Source organism: Cygnus olor, chromosome 8 (assembly GCF_009769625.2).
Source record: "Cygnus olor isolate bCygOlo1 chromosome 8, bCygOlo1.pri.v2, whole genome shotgun sequence".
In the NCBI taxonomy this organism is placed as follows: Eukaryota; Metazoa; Chordata; class Aves; order Anseriformes; family Anatidae; genus Cygnus; species Cygnus olor.
The window spans coordinates 18,296,292-18,313,608 of record NC_049176.1 but is presented as its reverse complement, the minus strand read 5'-3'; the positions used below and the strand labels follow the sequence as shown (position 1 = coordinate 18,313,608).

The 17,317-nt window shown below is 41.1% G+C and overlaps 1 long non-coding RNA gene across 2 annotated transcripts in view; it reads right to left on the bottom strand.

Moving 5' to 3' along the window:
* LOC121074110 overlaps positions 1 to 1,297 on the bottom strand; it is a 110,604-nt gene extending 109,307 nt beyond the window's left edge. For both annotated transcript variants that reach the window (XR_005822133.1, XR_005822131.1), the window contains exon 1: positions 1,077 to 1,297. This is a non-coding gene — a long non-coding RNA (uncharacterized LOC121074110). The remainder of the gene's footprint in view (positions 1 to 1,076) is intronic.
* Between the last annotated feature and the right edge of the window lie 16,020 nt (positions 1,298 to 17,317).

Here is a 17,317-nt window from a genome sequence, read left to right as displayed (position 1 = left end):
TGAGCGATTGTAACCTTTTTACTAATAAATAAACGCAGTAAACCTGTGAAGCTTCTTAAAAATAAGAAGCAGTTATATAGCCAGTGGAATATAGGCTTAAGGCAGAAAAGCAGCCTACGTACATCTTGCCTATAATTTTCCTGAAAGGTCAGGTAGGCACAGGTCATTTTTTGCCCCATTTTCACGGGAACAGGATAATAAGTTTTCTGAAGACACTGCCTAGCCATCTTCACGTCCTTCAATTTTCTTCTGTTCTAGAAATCTTTGTTTTATGCCTTTTTCTAGAAGTCCCCTTCACTGTACCAAGCAATGAAACACAAGGCTTAGCTGTGTTGTAAAATATTGCGTGTGCTACCATCTGGAAGTGAGGAAATAGGATTTTAGAATCAGGGGACTGTATTTTATTTTCTGAGTGCAGAGCTTCAACAACATAGCAAACAGTCCACAAAAAGCATAAATAATACTCAATTAGACTAACTCTCTCTTCCATACTTGCAAACTAATGTAATTTGGTGTAAGCATCACTTAAAAGTAAATGTATATACATATACATATATATTAAGACACAGAACCTTAAAAAATCAGGTCCTGTTTTTTTCCACAACTGAAACCCTTAATCACAGGTAAGGTCACGTATGTTACATAAATCATTTCATAAAATGTATATCAAAATTAAGAGAGGAATATATTCTAAAAATAAGAGAAAAATATCTGTGCAATTAACATGATAATTACCTGGGTAAAAATTATTCATTTAAGAACATCTTTCCCAAGCAACTATGTACTGAGACAGAAATAATCTGATGGTGTATGTTGAACAGAGGAGGTCTTTCACATGAAACACGGGCCACTTGGGAAAGCTGGGCATTCATCGAGCAGAAACAGATTTTGAATAAAGATCCAGACAGAAACCATAGATCAAACCAAAACTAACTTCTGTGGAAATGCACCCGTTTAGTGCCCCTCTGCAGCTGGCTTAAGGAATCCATCTCACGCTTGGCTGAAATACCTTCTTGGTCCCTACCAAAACAATACAGCATCTGAACACCTCCTAATCTTTTCTGCGCGACACTCACATGATGATGGTGATCCTACGATTTTTCAAATGGAGAGATGCCAGAGAACAAAGGGCTCAATCTACAACCGCAGCAGGCATATCAAACATGGGGCTGCCCCACTCCCCACCGCCAGGCACTGGCTGCTCAGTGCAACGCAGCACAGGTGGGATGCTGGGGAAAGGGCAGGCACAGGTGACCAAGCACCTGATTTGGTCAGCAGACAGTTAGCTACCACTGATCACCTGCTAAGTGCAGAGCTAAGCTCCATTTTTCCAGCTGCAAAAGCGCACCACATCTTTATATAAAAAAGCCCTATTCCTCCAAGCAGCAGCAAAAAAGTAATGCCCTTGAGCAGCCTTGAATGAGCATTCCAGCCATTGAGCATGAAACACCCTGCTCCACCAAAATATTCGTAATCTGAGGCATTTCTTTCCTATGGAAACTCCTCTGCTTGATATAAACAATATTCATAATGAGAAAAGACTCTTCATACCTACAGCTCAGTATGAGGATACTATCCTCGGTACCAGAGACCCAAATTTAAACTCCTACTCCAAAGTTCAAAACTAAAACTTTTTTTTTTTTTTAACTATTGTTTGAGGTGATTATTCTGATCAAAAGAACATTTCAGCAAGTTTCTCTCAGTTTTAGTTGCTATGTTTTGTACATCATTTCCTCTGTATAGGAGGAATAAACAGACACATAAGATATTACACTACTAAGCCTAAATGTGAATTTGAGGCATCAAGCTGCTCTCAATACACACACGGCAATAATTAAGAAATAAAAATACAAGATAGAAAGGTGGTAATTTGAAAATTGTCAATTCTGTACAAGGAAAACAGAGGAAGTACAGAAGACGCCTGACTCCATACGAAGGGGTGTGCAATGAACAGAGACCATCCTTAGATAACACTGTAATCTACACACAAACACACACACACAAAAAAAAAAAATCTCTTGTCCATAATGCAAGATGTGCCACTTAAATAACAAAGCCTTTTTCTTAACCTTGCATTTCACATTTTCTAGACTGGCAGAATCACTTTAACCTAGAAGTCTTTGTGTATAATCTTCATTTCTTGTCTATCCTCTTGTTTTTATCTTGCATTTAATGTGTGTACAGCTGGTCTATAAAGAACCTTAGCCCGAACAGAACTAAAAATCACTGAGAAATCCTCACTGAAAAAAGAAATCACTGCATTATAGGATTAGTCTGTTGAAAAATGCTTTTTCTTAAAGCTGAAAAAAATGTAGAAACTGGCCATGTGTAAAGTCAAGGTCAGTTGCTGCATTCATGGAAAAGAAAGACTCCTTTGTGTCATCAGAGAAGAGATGATTAGTTTCTCAGTCTCAGTGTCATTTCACAAATCTTTGATAACCTCATCAGGTGAGACATCTCAAGTCAGTTCACATTTCAACGAACGAGCCCTAAATAATTGCCTCGCTAAAAGCAATAAGGATTATGACTAGAAAGTTATGATTTTATCAAAACAAACACCAACATCTTTGAAACAAATTACAGAACGTGTTCTCATATATTTTAAAGAATCTTTTTTCATCTACACATTAACACAATATTGCACTTTTGTGGATGTCAAAAATCTCCAATGTCAGCTTTCTTTTCTGAACCTTTGCTTCTTTTAAGTTTGGATACCAGTTCAGATCCAACTCCAATGTGACAGTACGTGATACAAGTTTTAAAAGCATGTAGAACACAAATTTATGGCAAATGAAGCAGAAGTCACATGTATTGTGATGTTGATTATCCAAGCCTCAGATACTCAAAATTCCTGCCATCTGAAATAAGCTTGTATGCTGTGGTACCTAACTATCAAGGGAACTTATTTAACGTCATTAACTGAAACCCTGATCCTCTGAATTAATGTTCGACATTTCATGTGGCATTTGCATTATTAAAGCTATAACTGCCCTGAAAAAGAAAAGGCTAAAATGAGCTAGGAGGCAAAGACTGTTCTGAAGACTTTGTTATTTTAAGAAGTATGCCAGGTGCTTAACCAGACAAATAGAAGAGAGTCGCCAGCTTTGAATGGCCGATGGTGTACTCACAGATACAGTGCACTACAGAACAGAAATGCCCGAGAAGAAAGAGCACAAGAGTTACAGTAATATGATGACATGGTTGCATAGTTAAGGAACTTGAAAATCTTGATGGTTCAGTTGCAAGTCTGCTGGTCATTTTGTGTGTGTAATTATTATTGATTTACTTCTTGATAGAATCTCAGAGAAAGCATGGAACAGAGAGATTTGAATGAGAAGATCCAAATCTAAACACAGATTTAAAATGGTGTTCTCATTTGGCATTAATTATATTAATGGTATTTTTTATTCTATTTTTTACCATATTTTTTTTTCTCGACTTCAAGTTATCATGTACACCACTTTAGCAAAATAAAGCAATCGAGTGTGGAATGGGCACTGAAGGCAAAGACTAAAAAAGAGCAGCATGCTTTTTCAATCTGGCCTTTTAAAACATCCACTATCAGAGGGCTTTGGAGGTTTAAGGGATTAGATACCATGACACATCTGTCAGATTATTATGTAAGAAAACTCCCCTGCTGTTTTCTGTGGGTAGAATGTCTGCTGTGGAATATTTTAAAATAGTTTTAAAAACAAAAACACACAAAATAGGCAATATTTCATTTGCTTCAAGGTGTGTTTAAGAAAATAACTTATTTTTCCTAAAAACAAGTTATATTTAGTGCCCAGACTGCACACTTCTATCTGAATCCGGATTAGCAGAATACACATGCCCTTGCTGTTCACAACAGAGATTGTGCAAAAACATCAGGATTTGTAGGTCAGACTAACTTGGCTGCAATTTACAGACCCAGGAATCACTGGCAGCATGTAAACAGTAGCAATGAAATATGAAATGATAATTCATGTTAGATTTCAGCTATATGCTTAAGAGATTTTAAATGACTGCTAATCCTAGGAAGCCTGTCTGGGTTAAAACAAAAGCCCAAATGATTTAAGGATAAATATATAATATCATTCTACTGCTCACGTATTTTATTTTGGCAACACAGGCACACCTCGAACCTTACTGTAGAAGACGTATGCTTGTCAGCGGCGAGGCAGGAGCATCCACATCCCGTTGCTGAGAGCACTGCAGAGCAACGACTGATCTCTGGATTCACATCAGACATGGCTAAAAGCTGCAGCTTTGTTAAAATAATTATGAGAAGCAGAAGTCTGAAGCCATCATCCACCACCAGTTGGATACTACAGATTTAAACAATTACTGTAACTTCTGTATTGGTCAATTCTGATCTCCAAGTTCTGTAATTTTCATGCCCCTGCTGTGCTTTTAGACATCTCACCCTTACAGCAGGAGACCAGATGATGCAGGGCTGTTTAGGTGGTAAGAGCTACAGTACTGCGTTATGCAAACAAATCACAGAAGCACACACAGCAAGACTTGAATTGGAAGCTTCTCCCATTCCAATAATTTCTCTCTCTTAGCAGCTGCAATTTAGCCTTTCCAGAAATTCTGCTACCAACTGCATAAAGCATTTTAGGCTCTGCTTTGCATAGACCGATGAGCAGAAAATAGTCATCAATAGACAGAAACTAGAAAGAGGCAAACTAAAAATCAGCAAAGCTCTGGAACACCTCCATAAATTTGGATCACTAATAAATATGGCCAAATATGGGGGAACAGATGGCAGAATAGTTGATGCCTTTTTTGTTGTTTTCTTTTTAAATAAACATAAATAGTACATTTGTCTCCCAAACCTGACCTTCACAGGAGCACAGTATGACCATGAAAAGTGTTCCCTGCTCAAGGTTCAGCTGTTTTTTTATGCTGACATGACCACAATTTGGAGCAGCACGGCTCTGGCTTCACGCACTAGCCCGTGACTCTCAAAGGCTGCAGTCTGAAGCAAGAAAACTGTGCGGAGCTGCAGCATCTCTTAGGGCACTTACTGAGCACACGAAGCTGGAAGTGCAGGCGCTCACTTGCTTCCACTCAAGAAACCTTATCCCCCCTACACAGTAGTCCCCATTTCTTAGCTTCCCCAGCTGTCAGCCAGTGGGAGCCTAAAGGCCACTCAGACTCGTCTCACCAAGCCTCCCCAGAACTTCTGGTCTAGGACCGGCAGTTTCACTCTCTTACTGTTGCATAAGAAAGGTTCAGTGACAACATTGCTGATTACATTGACTAATGTACGTTACTTATTCAGAACAGTTTAGCACCTTTTGTTCACAGGAACTGTATAAACTTAGTCTGGAAACTAAGAGCCGTATTTTGCCTTTGTGTGTACAACTGACATTCACACTGAAGTCAGTTTAGCTGACACCGATAAATTTATGCAACTCAATAGTTAGAATACCACTCCTGATTGTTTGTGTACACAGACAACTGCTACGGTGAGTCAAAAGAAGAGTCAGCTCAATGATTAATATTTTCCACAAAATACATTTCCAGGAAATATCCATCATTTGGTCAAGAACTATGTACAAAAACACAAGCGTAAATACCCATGTGGGTCTCTCGTTTGGATGCCTCCGGTGCAAATTCTCCCTCAGATGGCCTCCCTAACCCGGCTGTCTAACCACAATGAATCTCAATAATTCAGAAAGAGGGAAAGCTCTCGTCTTGTATTGAGAGCTGGCATTAGGAGAGTGAGTTTGGTCTACAAAGGGAAGTGACCCACAAGGTCCTGCAGTAGTCCTTCCGAATTAAACCTTTTTAGCTATGCTTAATGCCTGTCATTTGGACAGAATCAGCGTACCCCCTCCTCTCCTGAAAACTAGCCAACCTTCCTTCACAAGAGCTCATACCTTTGAAGTGGCGGTTTCAGAAATGCTCTATTTCAATCTCAGATGTGAAGCATCCAGAGTCCTGCCTTGTAAGCTTAGGCAGCCTCAGAATGTTTATTTCAAATGCTTATTTAGCTGGAAAACATTTGGAAAAGGGGTGAGGTCTTGGCTAGTAGATTGTTAAATAAAAATATATTTCTCAGACAATTCTTTCAGAATTCTGGGTTTTGAGCAAAATTTGTGTATGTGTGTGAATGTAGATCGCTAAATGTATACACATACACATTTTATTCATCTTATTTACATGCAGCCCCTACACTTAGACTTCGGGCTGCTGATGCAGACGACTCTTCTGGTGGGAGTGAAAAGCAGGTTCAATCTCATGTTTATGCGCAGCTGGCAAAGAGATGTGAGAGTGGCTCTTCAGGGGCAGAGCCCGCCTGGCACAGACAGGGTCGCGCTCTGTGCGCGGAGGTCTCAGATGAAGAGCTCCTTATTCCAGCAGACACGCCACAAAAAACAAGCACAGGCTCAAAGCCTCAGGCACAGCCAAATCTACTTGCTGTACCCTTGCTTAGCTCTCCAGGGTCCAAACCTGCTCTCACTCCCACAACAAGCATCTAACGGAGCTGCCCTTTTGTTCTTCACAGGGAACCGTCATAGAATACTCAACTTGGAAATTAAGTATTTATTTTATTTTTAAATAGGAGTAAATAGAGGCACACGCATTGAAAATTCCAGGCTACAAAAGAACATGATTTCCTTCCCGGTAACCCCCACACCCAGCGCTTCTTGACTCCAGCAACCCTGGAAGTGAGTTTTCTAACTCTTAAAAACATACTGTCGTTTGTGTTGCCTCTGGCCACGTTTGGATTCAAGCTCACTCCTATTTTACATATGTCCTGTGCTTCCTTTCTGTTACTGTGAATCATCCACATCACAAAACATCCCCAATAAGCAGGACAAGCTGCTGGGGTTGCTGCAGCAATTCTTCAGGCCCCTGTTCTCCCTGTCTTCCCACTCCGTGACCCCAGGCTGTCCCTGCCCGGCGAAGGGCAGCAGCAGGCCACGCGTGCCTCCGTGCACTCTGTCTTTCGGCATGCTCAGCTGACGCTTTGTCGGACCCCCTCAGGTGGATCCCAGGGAAGCCACTTGGACTACGGGACCTTTTCAAGAGTCTCTTGGGGGTCAGGGACTTGTCTGAGGCACCCGTGTGCAGCTGGGCCGCAGATGTGGGCACGTTGGCCCTTCGGCACCCTCACAGCCCAAGGCCCAACTTCACAGCACGTCCTCACAAATGCAGACCGGCTGCGTTATTGCGCTGGAAAGGTGTCTATTATTGGGACGCTGGGAGTGACTGGAAAGTTCACAGCACTTCATTATCCCAACTTGGTTTATTCCAACCTCTGGACTACAAGGGAAGTAAAGAGGAAGGAGCCAAAGCCATCCGTCCTGCCCTGCTTACAAGAGGGAGCAGAAAACTGCCCTTCTCAGCCGGGCACAGGACAGCTTTTGTTCCCCTGCCCCCTCCCCTTGTCCCAGGCAGTAACAGCTACCCATGTGCAGCCTGAGGAGCTCGAGCAGGTCCAGCACTGCTCTAAAGGAGGACGCCAGGCCACGTCCCCAACACCTCCACGCCCGCAGAGGCCTGCAGGGCATAGCGGTCTCTGCAAACACTGTCAGCAACCAGCTGGCTAATAGCCGTTCCCAATTCGAGTTAGAAGAAATGGAACTGGTAGGTTCGGGACACCGCAGATGAGCATGTTGTGCGAAAACAACCCTTGGGCATTAAAATCCTTTGTACTTTTATTCTGAGAACCACTTTTTTCCTTTAAAAAAAGTCACAGTTACCAACTTATGCTGGATGTAGTATTTGAGCCAAGAAACTTCAGGAACTGCAACACACTTTGCTAAATAAGTATCTTGGCATATCTAAGTGCATCATTAGCTTTGGGGCTAATAGGAGTGTTTAGAGGAATGAAACAATGTAAAATAAAACAATCGACATGCTCAGGATGTTGATGAGCATTAGTATTTAAAAAAAAAGAAAATCTAGGCTTATGAGATCATTTTTCAAATCAATCAAAAATATAGCTGATATAATTCCAAAGCATTTGATAAAACTGAAAACATTAAGTACATTTTAATGACTTTAGCCAAAGAAAATTCATGAATGCAAAGTCTGATGTTGAAAAAAAGTTTCTAACAGGAAAAACAGCAGCAATGTTTCAGCAAATGTATAAACATGTATGCTAAAAGAATTCATAATGAATGAGGAAACATATTGTACATAAATAACTGAAAGACAAAAATATGATCCGTAAACCATACATCATCAATAGCCATAAACCTAACTAATAACCACATCCCTCACATTCAGAGGCAGGTAAAATACAGTCTCTAAAGCAGAGGACAATATGTTCCTGCTCACCACTTAAAATGGCTACTTGCCTGAGGCACGTACAGTGTGCCAATGTTGCTCTCTTTTGGTGAATGCGTAGTACTGACACAAATTTCTCTGTGCAACAACTCCAGCCCTTAAAAAATATTTTTTCAACACTAATTCTCGAGCTGATCTTACAAATAAACTTAGCTTCTGATTTTAAATACTTTAAAAGGATGATTATTTTTCATTATTATTGCAGTTAAGAAATGGACAATAATGCAAGAAATTAGCCGCTTTTGTCCCTGCTCCTTCATCATGCATGTCTTATATATTGCAACCTACTTTATCAAAGTAATCTATATCATACCCACACATACAAAATTCTTGATCAAAAGCTATGTATGTTGAAAGGGGTACATAATTTCATAAAAAATAAATAAGATTATGATAAATTGCATTGCTTCTTTCATATGGCAATGGCAGTTGTACTTTACTAATCTTGAGGTTAAGGCAGGAAAGGCAAAGACGAGCAAACAGTAAAGTATTTGCTGTAAATTTCAACATAAACAGAGCTATTTATGCGCAGCGGCAAAATAAACAGGATATAAAACAACTAAAACAAAGTGATCCATTCACTTCATGCTCTAGCTCATTGAAAGACTCCCACCACTGTTCCTAGAGATGAGACCAAGCACAGCATCCTAGCATGGCCATGCCCTGTGTAGGATCCCTGCACCTGGCCCTCACGGGGCCCTCCTACACCCTCAAACCACCTGGTTTAAATTCTTCCTTTCCCAACATGTTCTCACCAGTGATATCACTGGATCCTTGTTTTCCTCAACTGTTGTCCTATTTTGTCTCCTCTGTGTCAGATTGTTTGCAGGTACATCTGTTGTGTTATAAAATGTTTAATAATAATCCCTCTCCTTTCCACCTGGGCTGCACAGAACCGCAGTCAATAATGTTTATAACCAATCCCATGTGGGAGAAGTGCAGGCCAAGTAACCTTCGGGCTATTTCTCATTTGGGGCAAATAATCTAAATTAAAGAGATTAATGCTTAGGGTATGCGTGGGCTTGTAAGTACTAAAGGAGGACTAATACTTTTCTCCATTTACTTTTGTGAGAAAGTCTACTCAACAACAGATAATCTTCTTAAAATAAGCACCTACAATAAAGCATTCAACCCAACTTGTAAAAATGGATGAGACATTTCTCAATGCAGGAGAACACCGGCACTTCTGTTGGACTTCAGTGGCAATTTCAAAATACTCTGCAACTTTAAATCCTTTCTCTTTTTTGGATATACATTAGTATGGTTTGGGCTGTAATTTTAGCCACCACAGTCTGAAAGCTTTGTCCTTCTTTTTCTGAGAGCGACAAACAAAGAAGAAGCATACATTTTGCATAAGCATACAAAAAGTAGCTACTGAAAAACTGACCATCATTTAGCAAAATCTTATATTTTAGTATCATTCAGGAAGCTGTTTATGTTGCATGATACAGATGTACCTGCCTACTCTGTAAAACGATGGAAATCACTTCAGGAGATGAGAGAGTTAAATCAGATGAGAGTTTCTGAACATCTTTAAAACTTCCCTAAAAAATTATGATGGAACTTGCTTAACTAAACTGCTGCATCTACACACAGAACAGAGTGATCACAGGAGAACTGTTGTGACCAAGCCACTTGATTAGTATTCCCACTACAGCTGCTGCCCTAGGAGTAACCAGAAGATGTTATACTTAACGCAGCTATCCTGATGAGTGAAATTTTAAACTAATTAATACATATAAATAGTGAAGAGAGATTAATGGAGCCATACTCCAGTCAAATGGTTCTACCAGTCATGAACGGTGAGAACATAAACGGAGTAATATATACACAGCACCACACCTCTCAAGCAGCAATTTAGCTGCTTCAAATAAGGGCACTATGTGTATCTTTACAACATAAATAAATAAACAGTGTATTTCAGAGGAAAGGATATAAAATAAGCTGTAAGAGTGGAAACTGACTGTGCAATGTCAAGAGCACCAGAATAAAAATCTGATGATGTGAACAACTAAGGTTATAACATTACTGAAGAGAAGGCAAAAGGCGATCAACAGTAACACAAAGAAAGAGAGAGTATCACAGCACAAAATAAAATTGAGATCTAACTACTGCATATTTAAAGTATTATATGCATTAAATAAAAATAACAAAATCAATTACTGATAATTCAAGTTTGAGTCAGATATCACACGAGCACATCTAACATGAAACTTAAAACTGGCTCCAGATCAATAACCTTCACAGTGCAGCGTTATAGGACCACCTGTCTGCTGCAGCTCTGCTTCTCCAGGCTGTTTCAGTGCTCTCTTCTGGGACATCTCTCTGTCCATGAGGACACAACCGTAGGAAAATATCTTGGACAGCAAAACACACCAACTAAAGATTTGACTCAACTCTAGTGTCAGCTCACTGCTGCTTCACACAGAGTACATAGGGGCAAACACCAAGGAGGAGATAAATGGGCACAGGCCAGTGCAAGGATGAACCCTGTGGGTGACAACTGACAGTTTGTTAGGTAGCCTCCCTGTTCAGAGCTTTCGCTAGGCACTGCTGCAGTCCCCTGCAGAGCCATAGCTGTCTCTCACCTGAATAGCACCTGCCAGCACCTTGCCTGGGGTTGTGCGATCACCGTGAGTCACGCAGAACACAGGTGCTGCTCTGAAGAATTCCCACAAGCTAATTGCAGAACAAACATTTTTGGCTTTCTGCTACCCTCAGATACAGACTCATCACTTGCAAAATCACCCACAACACAAGCAAGCATGTTCCAAAACTCCACTGCTACGTGTGAGGTCTGGATGTTTCAAAGCCTTGCCAGAACGTTAGGTCTAATGCTTGCGAGCATGGGAACAGTCCCAGCGATGCCTATTCAGGCTGCCCAACGCTTGTAAAATTGCTTGTTCCACAGCATACCACACCACTGCTGCAACTCGATGGAAACCAGCCCTAAAAAACTGCAAGGCAATTTTCAATTTTCTACTCAATAATTGTCTCCTGATCCCCAGGGATCCACCTGTAGCACCCTGGGCAGCTCAGCACCCTGCCAGCCAGCCCCGGAGAGCAGGAGAGCAGCTGCCGCAGCGCAGAGCACGCAGGAAGGCAAAAATCGGGCTCACCCCATGGTCAAAGCTCCCTGCAGCCAGCTGGGCCTCTTGCAGACACGGATCAGACTGGTTAATACACTGCTGCTGAGCTGAACTTCACCTGAACTGAAACAATTTCAGTTACACTTGAGCCCAAACATGAACTGAAGGCAGAAATCCGCTGGTTACAGACCCTGGATACAGCTGATAAATCAGAGAGCAACTTTTTCCCACTGAGGCTTTATGAAAGGTCACACAGATTATTTAGCCTTTTAATTTACAGCTTACAGAATAAATGCAAGGTTAAATACCAAGTGCAATAACCCGGGGGGGAGGGGGGGAGGGATCTTGAAAAGCTAAGCTTAAAAAAAAATTAATAATATAAATAAATAGTCAATCACCGTTTTCTTAATTATTTTAACCTTGATCTTTAAAATCTCTCAATTTATTTATTTCCTATTGCTAAGGAAATGACATATTTTTATAGCTGATAAACACTCAAGTTTACTAGTTAATTAAACCTGTTTTCGATTCTTTTTCCTCTTTCAATTTTAAGCGAGAAAAAGTTTAAGCTTTTAATAGCAAAATGGAGCAGCGTTATATAATTCTTTTACTTGATGTTCTTAATTGCAATTACTGGTTTAAACTAGAGAACTCCTTTGGGGGGAGTTTGGGTTTTTCTTCCTTAACTCTCACAGTAATTAGAAAATACTTGGCTTTTCTATACATCTGATAATCTGTCTCTTTCTGTTCCAAACAACCACAAGTTTCCTCTGTCTCAAAGTTACGTGAATTATATATGCAAGCTAGTCCCGCAATTATCGATGATATACTTAGTTCATACAAACGTTTCCCACAGCAGTGACATTTCAGACTCCTCACTAACACTAATATTCTGTGCTGTCATACTAAAAGATACTCAAAATGTAATTTTCATGTGATGCCACACAACCCAAAATATGTAGGAAAAGCGAACCACTTTTAAAAATAAGGAAACTTCAGGATGCCATCATCTTTGATTTGTGCTTTTTGTATGTGACAATTAGAGGCTTGATCCTGACAGTGTTTTCTACTGCGTGCAGTTCCGTGTCCTTAGGCAGGAAGCCCTAACGCCAGCAACTACCCAGCCGCAGAAACATTACAACCCAGCAGAGCCTGACTAACCTTGACTCGAAGCGTGCGGCTTTTCCAGTAACCATCACAACAGTTTTCCTTGCAACCTCCCCGACTAATACCAATGGTTTGCACCTTCCCACTTCTCCTGCCCAGACTGGGCTGCTCCTGGTGGCCCCAGCTTGTGGGGGGCACAGGGGCAGGACCACCAGCCCCAGGGGCACACTGCTTACGGGGGCCGGCGCACGCCTGTCCCCTTCTGCAGCCCATGGACCAACTCTTCCCAAAGGGCTGCCTGGTGGCGGCTGGTTGCACCAGTACTGCTGCCTCTTCTACTGCACCTAGTAGAAAAAGTGTAAGATAGAAAAGTAGATGCTTGGTACTAACTTGTAGGAAAGAAAACTGCTGTTATCTTAAGATCTGCTCCTTAGGCAGGTAGGGTATTTTGCGCCATTCGAATGGAAAGAATATCCACGGGAATTAAAGATTCTGTAAAAATAAATAAATAAAGGAATGAAATCCCCCCTAACTAATAATAAGCAGCACAAAAAGGCAAGGGCAATTATGTCTAGACTGCTCTCTCACTCGACCTTGGCAACAAGAAAAAGTTAAGTTGTGAAAAACCTCCCTCCCTTCCCCAGCAGTTTTGTGGAGTCATAATAATTCAGAAAAATCATCATCAGTAGTGCTGAAATAATTCCTTTATTGCTATGGCACCACAAAACCACAGTGCTTTATGCTGATTTATGATTATTTAGCCTGTGTTTTGAACAAGCACATCCTGCAGACCAAGCTACACCTCGCTTGTCAGGAAGGAGAAGCGCTTTTTTGTAAGCTTGCCCATGCAGAGTTACAGAACTGAGGCACAAATCATGGCCAGCAGCAGGGGGACTGGAGGGAGCAGCCTTCCTGCAGACGACAAACCTCTCAAGACTGACAGCCAAGACTGGTTGTTTTAAGAGCCCTCCAGACTGTCCCTGGGACTGCCACCAATTCTGGTCAGGAACTGGCCGGAGTGCTTGTGCTGCATGTTTCATAAGTTCCCTGAGTATAAGGAAAAAAACGTATGCTGTGGCTGAAGAAAAAAAAATAATTATATGTATATATTAGTTATGTCTCCACTGAGGTATCCCTAGATTATTCCATTTCTAACTTTAATAGGTTTTGGCTAGACTTGCATTCAGTGGGTGAGCCCCCTCGACTGGGAGGCCCGGCACTATCCCTCAGAGAAAACACCGAGACCTTGGCCAGGCTGGTTCTAGGGAAGCAGGATGGTGCCTGAAAGACACCAATGCTACATTGCCTGTCGTTTTAAATGATGCTGGCCATGTAGCGCTCAAAGCGTTCAGATAACAGCCAAATTTGTTTTCTAGAAATTCCAGTACAGGAACATGACCTTCCTGGCTGACAACAGCTGATAGCAGCAGTGCCTCACCCTCATAAAGACTGTCCACATCTTCCCCAATAAGGCTCGCTTACGACCAGCTTCAAGAATCACCAGCGTAAGTTTTCCTCAAAAAGCAAAAATGAGTAGGCTTAACCATAAGCAAGGTAAAATGGAAAAAAAAATGTATTAACGTCAAAGAGAAGATATTTGTGCAAGCGCAACACGGACAGACACCAAGTCACTACTGGCTTCAAAGACAGACCAGGAAAACTTACCCTCTATTTAACAGCTGAAAATTCTGCCTGATGCAGACCCTGTTATCAGCATCTTTGCTATTGTAAATGTTGATTACTGAACGCACTGTAACTGGTGACATTACCAAAATCTGCTGAGGAACTGCGACGACACCGAATGCTGCATATTAAGTATGAGAGCGCGCGATCTGCAGTGTCTCTGCAGCATATCTGCTTTGTCATATGGCTCAGTTGCTTTCAGATTTCCACATACACTTCCCAGAACTAAAAATATTCTCAGCTCTCAGTAGTCTACAGCCAACACAACCAACCCGTGAAACCACTTCTCTCCACAGAATAACAAAACTGTGTATTAAATTTTATAGGGATAAGGACACATGAAGGGAGCATTGCAAGAGTCCAATTACTAGACTATTTTAAAGTGATGGTTCACCGGTAGATGTGCAATGAAAGCAAAGTTGCTTCTGAATGCTATAGTTTCTTTAGAAAAAACAAGGCACAATGGTACAACACAGAAGTACAATTTATTGTTGATTAAATAATTACAGTACAGTGTTATACTTCCTGCTGACGCTCTGCAAGCTAAACTGCAACTGAAGTGAGATAGAAATTCTTAAAGAATAAAAATGCTGACAGGACAATATGCATATTAGCATTACTGGATGTTATCATCGTTGATACAAAAGATATACAATTGCCCTCCTAGAATTTTAGAAGAGGTTATGTGGCAACCAACTAAAACAAAAGTGTACACCAATTTTATTTACTTGAGTTGACTGCAATAGCCAGTAAAGCTATCCCCATCGTGTTGTAGCAATCTGCACAGGAGAAGAAAATTACTGTGAAATAGATCCCATCATTCCAAAAGCTTGATTGAGAGCCAAGCTTCTTCCAAATGTGGCTGTTTCTAAAGTAAGAGTAGCCATCCAATTACTTCAGCTTTCTAATCCTGAATAGGTTTTCTATTACCACTAATAATACACGTATTTGTGTACTTGAAAGAAGATTCCCATGCATATATAATATCCAGGGATGTTACAAAGTACATTAATTGGATAGTGTTTGGACAATTCAAACGCATTTTGTATAGGAACATTTGTATTCAAATGCAGATTAGAACACATACTAGGATGGTTTGAACAATGATACACATTAGCTGTTAGAACAATGATACACATTAGCTGTTAATTGATATCGCTATTAAGCCTTTACTCACACCCAGACTTGTTAGCGGTTGGAAGCTTTAAGACGTACAGTACTTACCATTTCCTCAACTTGATCAGAGTGGGGGGAGAGATTGAAAGAAGGGAGGAAAAACTGCAAACCTTTCCATTTCAGAAAGCACGCTCAGCGTTAGCAATGCCTTCCTCTATCACGCTACTCTGAAAGCTGTAATAACGTGAGCTAGCAAGATACCAATAGATCGTAAGTGCATAAGTATAAAACTGCTGCACTGTACACTGCTTTTCCAAAAAAAAGTCTCTGACTACCTATGTTTCCATTATTCAGTAACTGTGACCAGCACTGTCATACTCAGTGGCATATCTGTGGAGCAAAGCATTTAGTTTCTCGGTATGTCAAAAGCCATGTCACGGCTGAAGGAAGTAAGAGAGCTGTCTCTGGTTCATGTCATGTTTCAAAACAAAACCAGGGGATGTGGTGACAGGCAAGGAACACATAGTCTGAAACAACTGCAGACAAAACTAAAGGTATACACAAACTCTGTGCTTGGTGTGCAATACTGTGAGTTTATATATTATGTGGTGCGTTTACCTAGCGCAAACCACACAGCCACAGGAGCTCACGCTGAGTATTCTGAGAAACCTTCCCACAAGCTAAGTAAATTAATGATTGGGAAGATGCTGTCAGGTCTAGCTTCCCAACACTGGTAGAAATTTTAAGTGTCAGAAGAACTTATTTTTCACTATGCCAGTAAGCTTTCTCAGTTATCTCTGGTTCCGTAATGTACTACACACCGAAGCAAGTGATAATAATGTGACTGAACTTTAACTGCCCTGTAGCTTATTTGTCTAGTACCATGTCATTTCGATGCAGGTGCTTTATTCATTCTCTGAATTAGAATAAAAGAAATCAGATGGCTGGAATCCTACATGATTGTGAAAAATAAGAGATTACTCCTATCAACAGCAAAAATCCCGCAAGCAGAGGTTGTATTCCCAATTACCCTGCTTAGCAGAATGCCTGCAAACACCCAGTAGACCAGAAAGGATAGATGTGGCTGGAAAAAAAAAAAGGGCAACTCTTTCAAACCTGCCATATTCCTGAGATTGTTGGCCATTTATGAATATAGTTTATTACTACAAATATATCTACACTGCACACTGTCCCCTACTAATTTGGGTACGAGAGAAAGTACAGATCTCTGCACAGGTCAGTCCACCCTACTTCTCATTAGCAATGCTCAGTCGTTTGACTAATTCACTGCATTTGTAAGGGATATTGCATTCTGGTTATCTTACCAAACACGAATTTGTAGTGCAGAAGCCTGCAGCTGCACGTGGCACACGGCAGCTCTCGCAGAATAAGCAGTGTCAAAGCTGAAAGGATGTAGTGACTGCAGCAAAAGCTGAGAGCGCTCAGCACTCAGCAGAGCCGCACCTATGCACAGGGGTGGCTTGGGGTGCAGGTGTATATGCCTGGAAAAACATACTGAATTTCTACCTTTGTCCTGTCTTGGTCCAGATGCTTCGTTCGAGGTATTGCTGAGTCCACACATTTGCCACTCACAGCTGTATTTCTCTTCACAAAGCAAATTAGCCCCATGGCAAGCTCTTACACAATGACAACCAGACAGCTTCTGAGATCTGAGTCAGATCAAGACATCTATGCGCTACTCAGAAGCTTGCAATACAGGTATACCGTGACATTTTTTCCTTTATCTTGCAATGGAAATCTCCTGTTTAGAAAATAGGGCCCTCTACACCCTTCTGAAAAACTTCTAAAAGAGAGAGTGGCTTGTGGGGAATTGTGGCAGGAACAACTAAGGGTGTAGATGGTCAGATGACAAAATTCCACTCAGTTAAAATTCATAGATAGCATTCGATGAAGCAATCTTTTGTTCTGCTGCAACAGAGCAAATCATTTCCACAAGAATGGGCACAAGGAAAAAACCTTTAATGCAAAACCTGCTCCAGGATAATGAATTGTCTTACCAGATGTCCTGACTC